Source organism: Scylla paramamosain, chromosome 4, assembly GCF_035594125.1.
Source record: "Scylla paramamosain isolate STU-SP2022 chromosome 4, ASM3559412v1, whole genome shotgun sequence".
NCBI classification, from domain to species: domain Eukaryota; kingdom Metazoa; phylum Arthropoda; class Malacostraca; order Decapoda; family Portunidae; genus Scylla; species Scylla paramamosain.
In genome coordinates this window covers 29,912,027-29,919,526 of record NC_087154.1, presented here as the reverse complement: position 1 = coordinate 29,919,526, position 7,500 = coordinate 29,912,027, and the positions used below count along the sequence as shown (strand labels likewise).

At 43.4% G+C, this 7,500-nt stretch overlaps 1 protein-coding gene across 2 annotated transcripts in view; it reads left to right on the top strand.

Annotated features, from left to right (window-relative positions):
• Positions 1-4,080: 4,080 nt before the first annotated feature.
• Positions 4,081-7,500, top strand: part of LOC135099955 (uncharacterized) — a 216,848-nt gene continuing 213,428 nt past the window's right edge. For both annotated transcript variants that reach the window (XR_010268461.1, XM_064002698.1), the window contains exon 1: positions 4,081-4,106. The gene's annotated coding sequence lies outside the window, so the exon portion shown is untranslated. The remainder of the gene's footprint in view (positions 4,107-7,500) is intronic.

The following is a 7,500-nucleotide window of genomic DNA, read 5'->3' as shown; positions in this document are numbered from 1 at the left end:
CATTAAGTGACAATCGCTCAGCTGCTGATCGCTTCGGGTGGGAAGAAGAGACTTTCTGAGATACGAGGAAGCATGTTCTTGTTTAGTTAGGTGCTGTAGCTATTTTTAGTCCTCCTCCTCCTCCTCCTCCTCCTCCTCCTCCTCCTCCTCCTCCTCCTTCTCGTGATTGCGTACCTCCCTCGGGGATCTGGTGGAGATTTGCCTTTCATTTTCTTTATATATGTTTTTGCCTTTATTTTTACGAGCATGATAACGCTACATCTCGGTGAATTTATTTTGAAGCATAAGAGGATTTGTTCCAATGGCCGGCATTTTGTGTATAATGTGTGTGTGTGTGTGTGTGTGTGTGTGTGTGTGTGTGTGTGTGTGTGTGTGTGTGTGTGTGTGTGTGTGTGTGTGTGTGTGTGTGTGTATCACTTCTCCACTGTGACTGTTTACCGCCATCATTTCTCCTCTCCCTCTCGTCTTGTTTCGTCATTACGAAATAACTTACTCACTGCATCTTCATTATAATTTTCCTTCCGTACTTCTTCCACGCGTCTTCCTCCTCCTCTTCCTCCTCCTCCTCCCCGCTTGCCTCATTACACTTCCTCACACACTACTCCATCCTCATTACTGTCTCCCTCTCCCATCTCCTCCCTCCTGTCTCCTACTCCATCTTGTTTGTACCCTCCACCTTCCTCCCCCCCTCACCTTGCTTTCCCGCCATCAACAGGTAACGCGACTACCTCCCTCTGCTGCCTCGTTTCAGTAATCACCTTGACGTTTATTAATCCCGCCGGTAGGAGCAGGAGGAAGAGAAGGAGGAGGAGGAGGAGGAGGACGAGAGAGAGAGGTGGTTCTCGAAATGATTCTTATTTAGGAAGAAAATGCTCTTGGTCTCTCTCTCTCTCTCTCTCTTTTTTTTTTTTTTGTGTGTGTGTGTGGGAGGGAGTGTTATTGTTTGTTTATGAAGATCTTCGTTTTTTTTTTTTCATCTATTCATCCGTTCTATCTGTCCGTCTGTCTATTTACGGATTTATCTGATATCTTTGTTCAAGTATCTTTCTATGTACGAGTATTTATCCGTATGTGTGTGTACGTAATCTATCTATCTGTCTATCTACCTTTCTGTCTGTCTACGTATCTATCTATATCTCTCTCTACCTATCTATTTACGTTTATATACTTGAAGGCATTACAGTATTACAGTATTATCATTGCCGTTATCTTCATGAACATCGCATCATGCTCAAGGTCAACGGTAAGGAATGTGAGTTGCAATAGTGAACATGAACAGCATCAGTACCCCTAGCAGTTCACGTTTCCTCGGTCGCACCAGGAGGGCGGATGCGTGTGAATGGCGAGGCGAGGTTGATCTAAGGGTCCGCTACACCTTCAGTACATGCACAGTGTATACGCGTGACCTCCTGCTTTTAAGAAAACAGCCACGCACGCACTCACACACACGCACATTTATGAACGCACTCTTAAATCAATTCCTGTTGTTTTTTTTTGCTTGTATTTATCTGTTTGTCCTGTTGGCTGTGTATCGTTCTGTTTCTCTTTTCTGCCTGTTTGTCTGCTTGTCTGTCTGTGTGTATAATTTTCTCTCTCTCTCTCTCTCTCTCTCTCTCTCTCTCTCTCTCTCTCTCTCTCTCTCTCTCTCTCTCTCTCTCTCTCTCTCTCTCTCTCTCTCTCTCTCTCTCTCTCTCTCTGTAACACACACACACACACACACACACACACTGCCGAGGTCACTAGGACTCCACCACCTGTTGCAGCACACACACACTCAGCAGCAAACGAGAGGGAAGAGGAGGAGGAGGAACAGCAGGAAGAGCAGGACGAGGGCCACAGCTGCACGCTCCGGCCATTCCCTTACAGCCACGAGAGACGCATTCCGCTCCCTGATGGTGGTGGACCGCACGTGTGGCCAGCAGCAGTGAAGAGAGAGAGAGAGAGAGAGAGAGAGAGAGAGAGAGAGAGAGAGAGAGAGAGAGAGAGAGAGAGAGAGAGAGAGAGAGAGAGAGAGAGGTGATCTTGCTTCGCGTACCACTGCATGTAATGTCGCTCCGGGTTTAATAGTTCTGAGTGTAGTAGTGAATATTAGTGTCTTTATGCTTCCCGTGCAGAGCCAGCCAGCATTACCACGTCCATCCTAGTGATTCTCGTGATGGTAACGGTGGTGGTGGTGGTGGTGGTATAAGCGTTGGTTGCAGCTGTCCTGTTCGTCTTTCTGGTTTTCCTTCTCCTCTTCCTTCTCTTGTTCTTCCTCCTATTCGTTACCTTATTTTTCTTTTTTTCTATTATTTTTGTTTGTCCTTCACTTCCATTCCATCCTCTTCTTTATTTTTCATCCTTTTTTTGTGTAATTTTCTTCCTCTTGTTTCTCCTCCTCCTCCTCCTCCTCCTCCTCTCCTCCTATCGATTTACCAGTTGACAGGAGCTGGGAGATCCGGGAGGACTGAACTCAACATAATAGAAAAAACAAGCAAGATTTTCGAGGTAAGATCGAGAAAATAAAACCTGGAAAAGGAGGAAAATCTCAAAGCGTTTAACGAAATACACGGCGAGAGAGGACGCGGATGGATTGCCTGGAGGAGGAGGAGGAGGAGGAGGAGGACACGGAGGAGGAGGAAGAGGAAGAGGAGGAAGAGGAAGAGGAGGAGATGGATTGCCACGGAGTATGTTGAGGAGCTTGTGCTTTCGAAACTTTGGCTACCTCTTATCTCTCTCTCTCTCTCTCTCTCTCTCTCTCTCTCTCTCTCTCTCTCTCTCTCTCTCTCTCTCTCTCTCTCTGTGCTAATCCTTTTACGCAAACCTACACACTTTTATTCTTTCATTTGTTTGTTTGAACTTTTCTTTCCTGTTTTCACCAATATTCCAGTTGCATTTTTACGATGAGTTAGAGGGTAGCTCTATCTTCTTTTTCTTGTTTCATTTATCGCACAGGTGTTTCTTGTTTTAATTTTCATTTCACCTGTGAGGGATACTAATACACTCACAACACACTCACAAACAAACATACACACTGCCTAGAATGTGTTAATGCCTTGCAGCACGACTCATAAACATACACACTGCCAAGAGTATGCTAATGCAATGTGTGGAAGCAAATGATAGTCTATTCAGATTAATCCATGCCTTAATATCAATACTTGGTCATGCATTTACTGAATACACCAAGAGGAAGCCGCCACACTACCATCATTAGTATAATTGCTTTAATGTATGTATGCTGCTGGTGCTACTCCTCCTCCTCCTCCTCCTCCTCCTCCTCCTGTGGTGTGTGATTTGTTTGTGGCGCCATATAATCTTTGTTTGTCTGCTTGTGTTAGTTATTGTTGTTGTTGTTGTTGTTGCTACGGTCTAAAACTCTCAATCAATTAATCATTCCAGTGTAATGTATCGTAATGATCTCTCTTATGACAAAACAAAGAACATTTCCTGCCAAAACAATTAAGCATCATATTTTGTTTCGATTGTAATCCCCATTGTCCTTCTGTGTGCCCGTGTTTACAACCTATCGATACGGCTTAGTTGTTTTCTTTTCATTCTTTTATGGATATATTAATTCTGTACTTCTCATTATTAGCATACTATTTAGTTAGCTGCGATTATTTGGTCTTCTCTTATCTCGGAGTGTGTATGGAAATTTTTGTCAGATGTCTTCCTTGTGTTCAGTGGGCGAGATTCTGTGCCTCACCCTCACCACTCACCTGTCTTGTGTCTCACCCTCACCACTCACCTGTCTTGTGTCTCACCCTCACCACTCACCTGTCTTGTGTCTCATTAAGCGGTGTCCTTCAACTACCTGGCAGGAATAGTTCTCACCGCGGATTTTTGTCTTTGCCACTGTAGACACACACACACACACACACACACACACACACACACACTGGAATTAAGGTGAAATACATACTAAAGTCGGCGTTGGAACAGAGGCAGAAGCAATTTGTGGAATGAAAGTAAAGTGTTGCTTTTACGAAATTAGAGCGAGTGGGACTAGAAACAAGAGAAAGAAAGAAAATGGAGTGTGGCAGCATTAGTGTCCTTTCTTTATAATAACAATCCCTAACATGACTTTCCCTTTGCTCAGAGTGTGCCGCCCGCTGCCCAGCTTGGTGAGTGTACTGTTCCCGTGGTGTCATCACTGGTAAGAATGCGCAGTTACTTACCTCCTAAGTTGTGTCTCATCTCTTGTTAACATTTTCGTATATTTCCCAGCCGCTTATCTACATTTCATCATGATTTACCTGTTTAACTCCTTCATTTATCAACCTGTTGTAATGACTGATCATGGAAGTAAACAAGTGAACTATGAAGAAATTTTAAATTGTCTAAGACACATTTTGTCTGAATTGTGTTGAAATAATTCGTGTTGTTTTTTTTCTTTTTTATGAGAGGAAAGCTTTGATGCGACTTGTAGGTTAGGTGTTAATACTGTAACTCGTAGCAATTTGGCAACACCGCTACCAGACGTCCAGTCACATGAAAATCATGTCCGTGGGGACGAGGTCTGAGTGTGTTCGGTATCCCCGGGTTCGTGCTGTGGTCATAAGCCAAAGTTAACGAGCAGCGGTGAATGTAACAAGGCAGCTGAGCCGAAGGCGAGTCTGTTGCAGCGACTCCCGAGTCTCGTCTCGTCCATCAGGCGAGGTAACAAGGTTGTTCCGACATGGAAGTCCCGAGAGGTCCTTGCGTCACAAGACTTAACTGGACTGAACCTCAGGTAATTATACCGGAAGACCCGAGCCGCTAACACTGCTGGACTTAAAGTGATGGTTTTGTTTTCTTATACCTACAACGTCTCGAAGCTTCGGGTCAGATGATCAAGTAAACCGTTTCTGTTTTTAACCCTTTCAGTGTAAGATATCTTTTTTTCATAATCCTTTACTACTTTTCAGAAAAGTATTTCTGTAAAAAAAGTATGTTATCTAGTTTTATACTCCGGAAAATTTAAAAACCTTACTTGAGCCTTCCATCACTTGAATCTCATGCTCCTTATATTTCTGTCCAGAATCATGCCAAGTCTGTTCTCCATCTAGCCAAAAAGCCCTCCATTATTAGAAAGTGTCAATATTCTTCAAGATCTAACTCCCCTCTTGACTTCCGGCACTTAGCCAAAAAACATCTCCAGTAATATTACTTTTTCGTCTCTCCCTCATTTTTTTCAACTTGATGGCACCACTGCCATCTCATCTATCCCTAAAGTCGAACTCTTCGCCCAGACTTCTGCTAAAAACTCCACCTTGAATGATTCAAGCTTTGTTCCTTTCTCTCCTCCACCCTCTGACTACTTCATGGTACCCATTAAGATTCTTCGCAGTGATGTTTTCCATGCCCTCGCTGGCCTGAACCCTCCGAAGGCTTATGGACCTGATGGGGTCCCCATCTGTCTCTAAAGCTTTTGAATCCTCACCAGGAAGAATCTTAAACATCTAACACTTAACAATCTTCTATCTGATCACTAGTATGGGTTCCATCGAGGCCACTCTAATGGTGATTTGGCTTTCCTTACTGAGTCTTGGTCATCCTCTTTTAGAAATTTTGGTGAAACTTTCGCAGATGCCTTAGACATATCAAAAGTTTTTGATAGAGTGTGGTACAAAGCTTTGATTTCCAAACTACAATCTTACGAGTACGGCTTCTATTCTTCTCTGTGTAATTTCATTTCAGGTTTCCTCTTTGACCGTTCTGTTGCTGCTGTGGTAGACGGTCACTGTTCTTCTCCTAAGTCTATTAAGAGCGGTGTTCCTCAAGGTTCTGCCTGTCAGCCACTCTTTTCCTATTTTTCATCAATGATCTTCTAAACCAAATTTCGTGTTCTATCCACTACTGCGCTCATGATACCACCCTGCACTTTTCCACGTCTTTTCGTAGACGTCCATCCCTTCAGAAGTAAACAGCTCTTGCAGGGAATTCACAGAAGGCCTGACTTCTGATCTCTCTAAAATCCCCTCTTCTTCATTGACACTCAACTGCCCCCCGCTTCTGAACTGAATATCCTCGGTCTGTCCTTTACTTGTAATCTAAACTGGAAACTTCACATCATCTCTTGCTAAAACAGCTTTTATAAAGTTAGGTGTTCTGAGATGTCTTCGACAGTTTTTCTCACCATCCCAGTTGCTAACTCTGTACAGGGGCCTTATCCGTCCATGTACGGAGTATGCTTCACATGTATGCGGGGGTTCCAATTATACCGTGCTTTTAGACAAGGTGGAATCAAAAGCTCTTCGTCTTATTAACTCCTCTCCTCTAACTGACTGTCTTCAGCCTCTTTCTCATCGCCGCAATGTCGCATCTCATCCTATCTTCTACCGTTAGTTTCATGCTAACTCCTCTTCTGATCTTGCTAACTGCCTGCCTCCCTTTCTCCCCACGGCGTCGCTGCACAAGACTTTCTTATTTCTCTCTTCCCTATTCTGTCCACCTCTCTAATGCAAGAGTTAACCAGTATTCTCAGTCATTTACCCCTTTCTCCGGTAAACTCTGGAACTCCCTGCCTGCTTCTGCATTTCTTCCTTCCTATACCTTGAACTCTTTTCAAAAGGGAGGTTTCAAGACACTTATCCTCCATTAATTCATTGTTCTATTTGGAGCTCTCTATGGGACTTGGCATTTAAGTGGGTCTTTTTTATGCAATTTTTGTTGCCTTTGGCCAGTGGCCTTTGCATAAAAAAGGAAACAATCATCGCTACGAGTTTCTGACACTGTGCTTCAGTTTCATACATGACAAGGTTCTTAAGGAAATTGGTTGTTTGATGATCACTTTCCGGGTCTCTGTGTCTAAAAACCTGTTACTTTGTCTCTTGCGCTGAGGTTCACTGATAACCGGATTCTCGGATGTGCTGCTTGTGCGAGGTTGTAAAATTTAATCAAACTGGATGCAAGTTTCTTAGTTCAGCTGTAGTTTTATGCACACACTTGTCTCACGTTATGCTGTAATACTAGTTACCTGCTTAGCAGCTTCTTCATTCCTATGTTTCCCACATCCCCACCAACTTGCTCATCAATACTGTTCCCCCTTCTCTCTCTCTCTCTCTCTCTCTCTCTCTCTCTCTCTCTCTCTCTCTCTCTCTCTCTCTCTCTAGAAAAACGGAAACAATTCTGCGAATACAATTGTGATGTGAGAATACCCACAGTGGAAGAGAATTACTTGTAACGGTGTGCTAGGCAACTAAGGCCATATAACTCCCGACGTCTCATTGTGGATTCAAACTTATGACATCTGCACCGAAGTGCGGCTCCTTAGTTCACTACACCACAATGACCGCTCTCTCCTGTAGAAGCAATGTGTATTTTTTTTATACTTTATGTCATATCGATTCATTTACCTTGCTTACCATGTGTGTGAATGCTTCTTTTTTCCTCCATATTTGTGTGTGCTGCGGGGACGCAAGGGTTAATTGTCGCGTTTCGTATTATTGTTCGTATATTATTAACTTCATCGTTGCGTTGCCTTTAATGGTGTAACTTTTATGGTTATACTCGTATTTATGTAAAATGAATATTTTA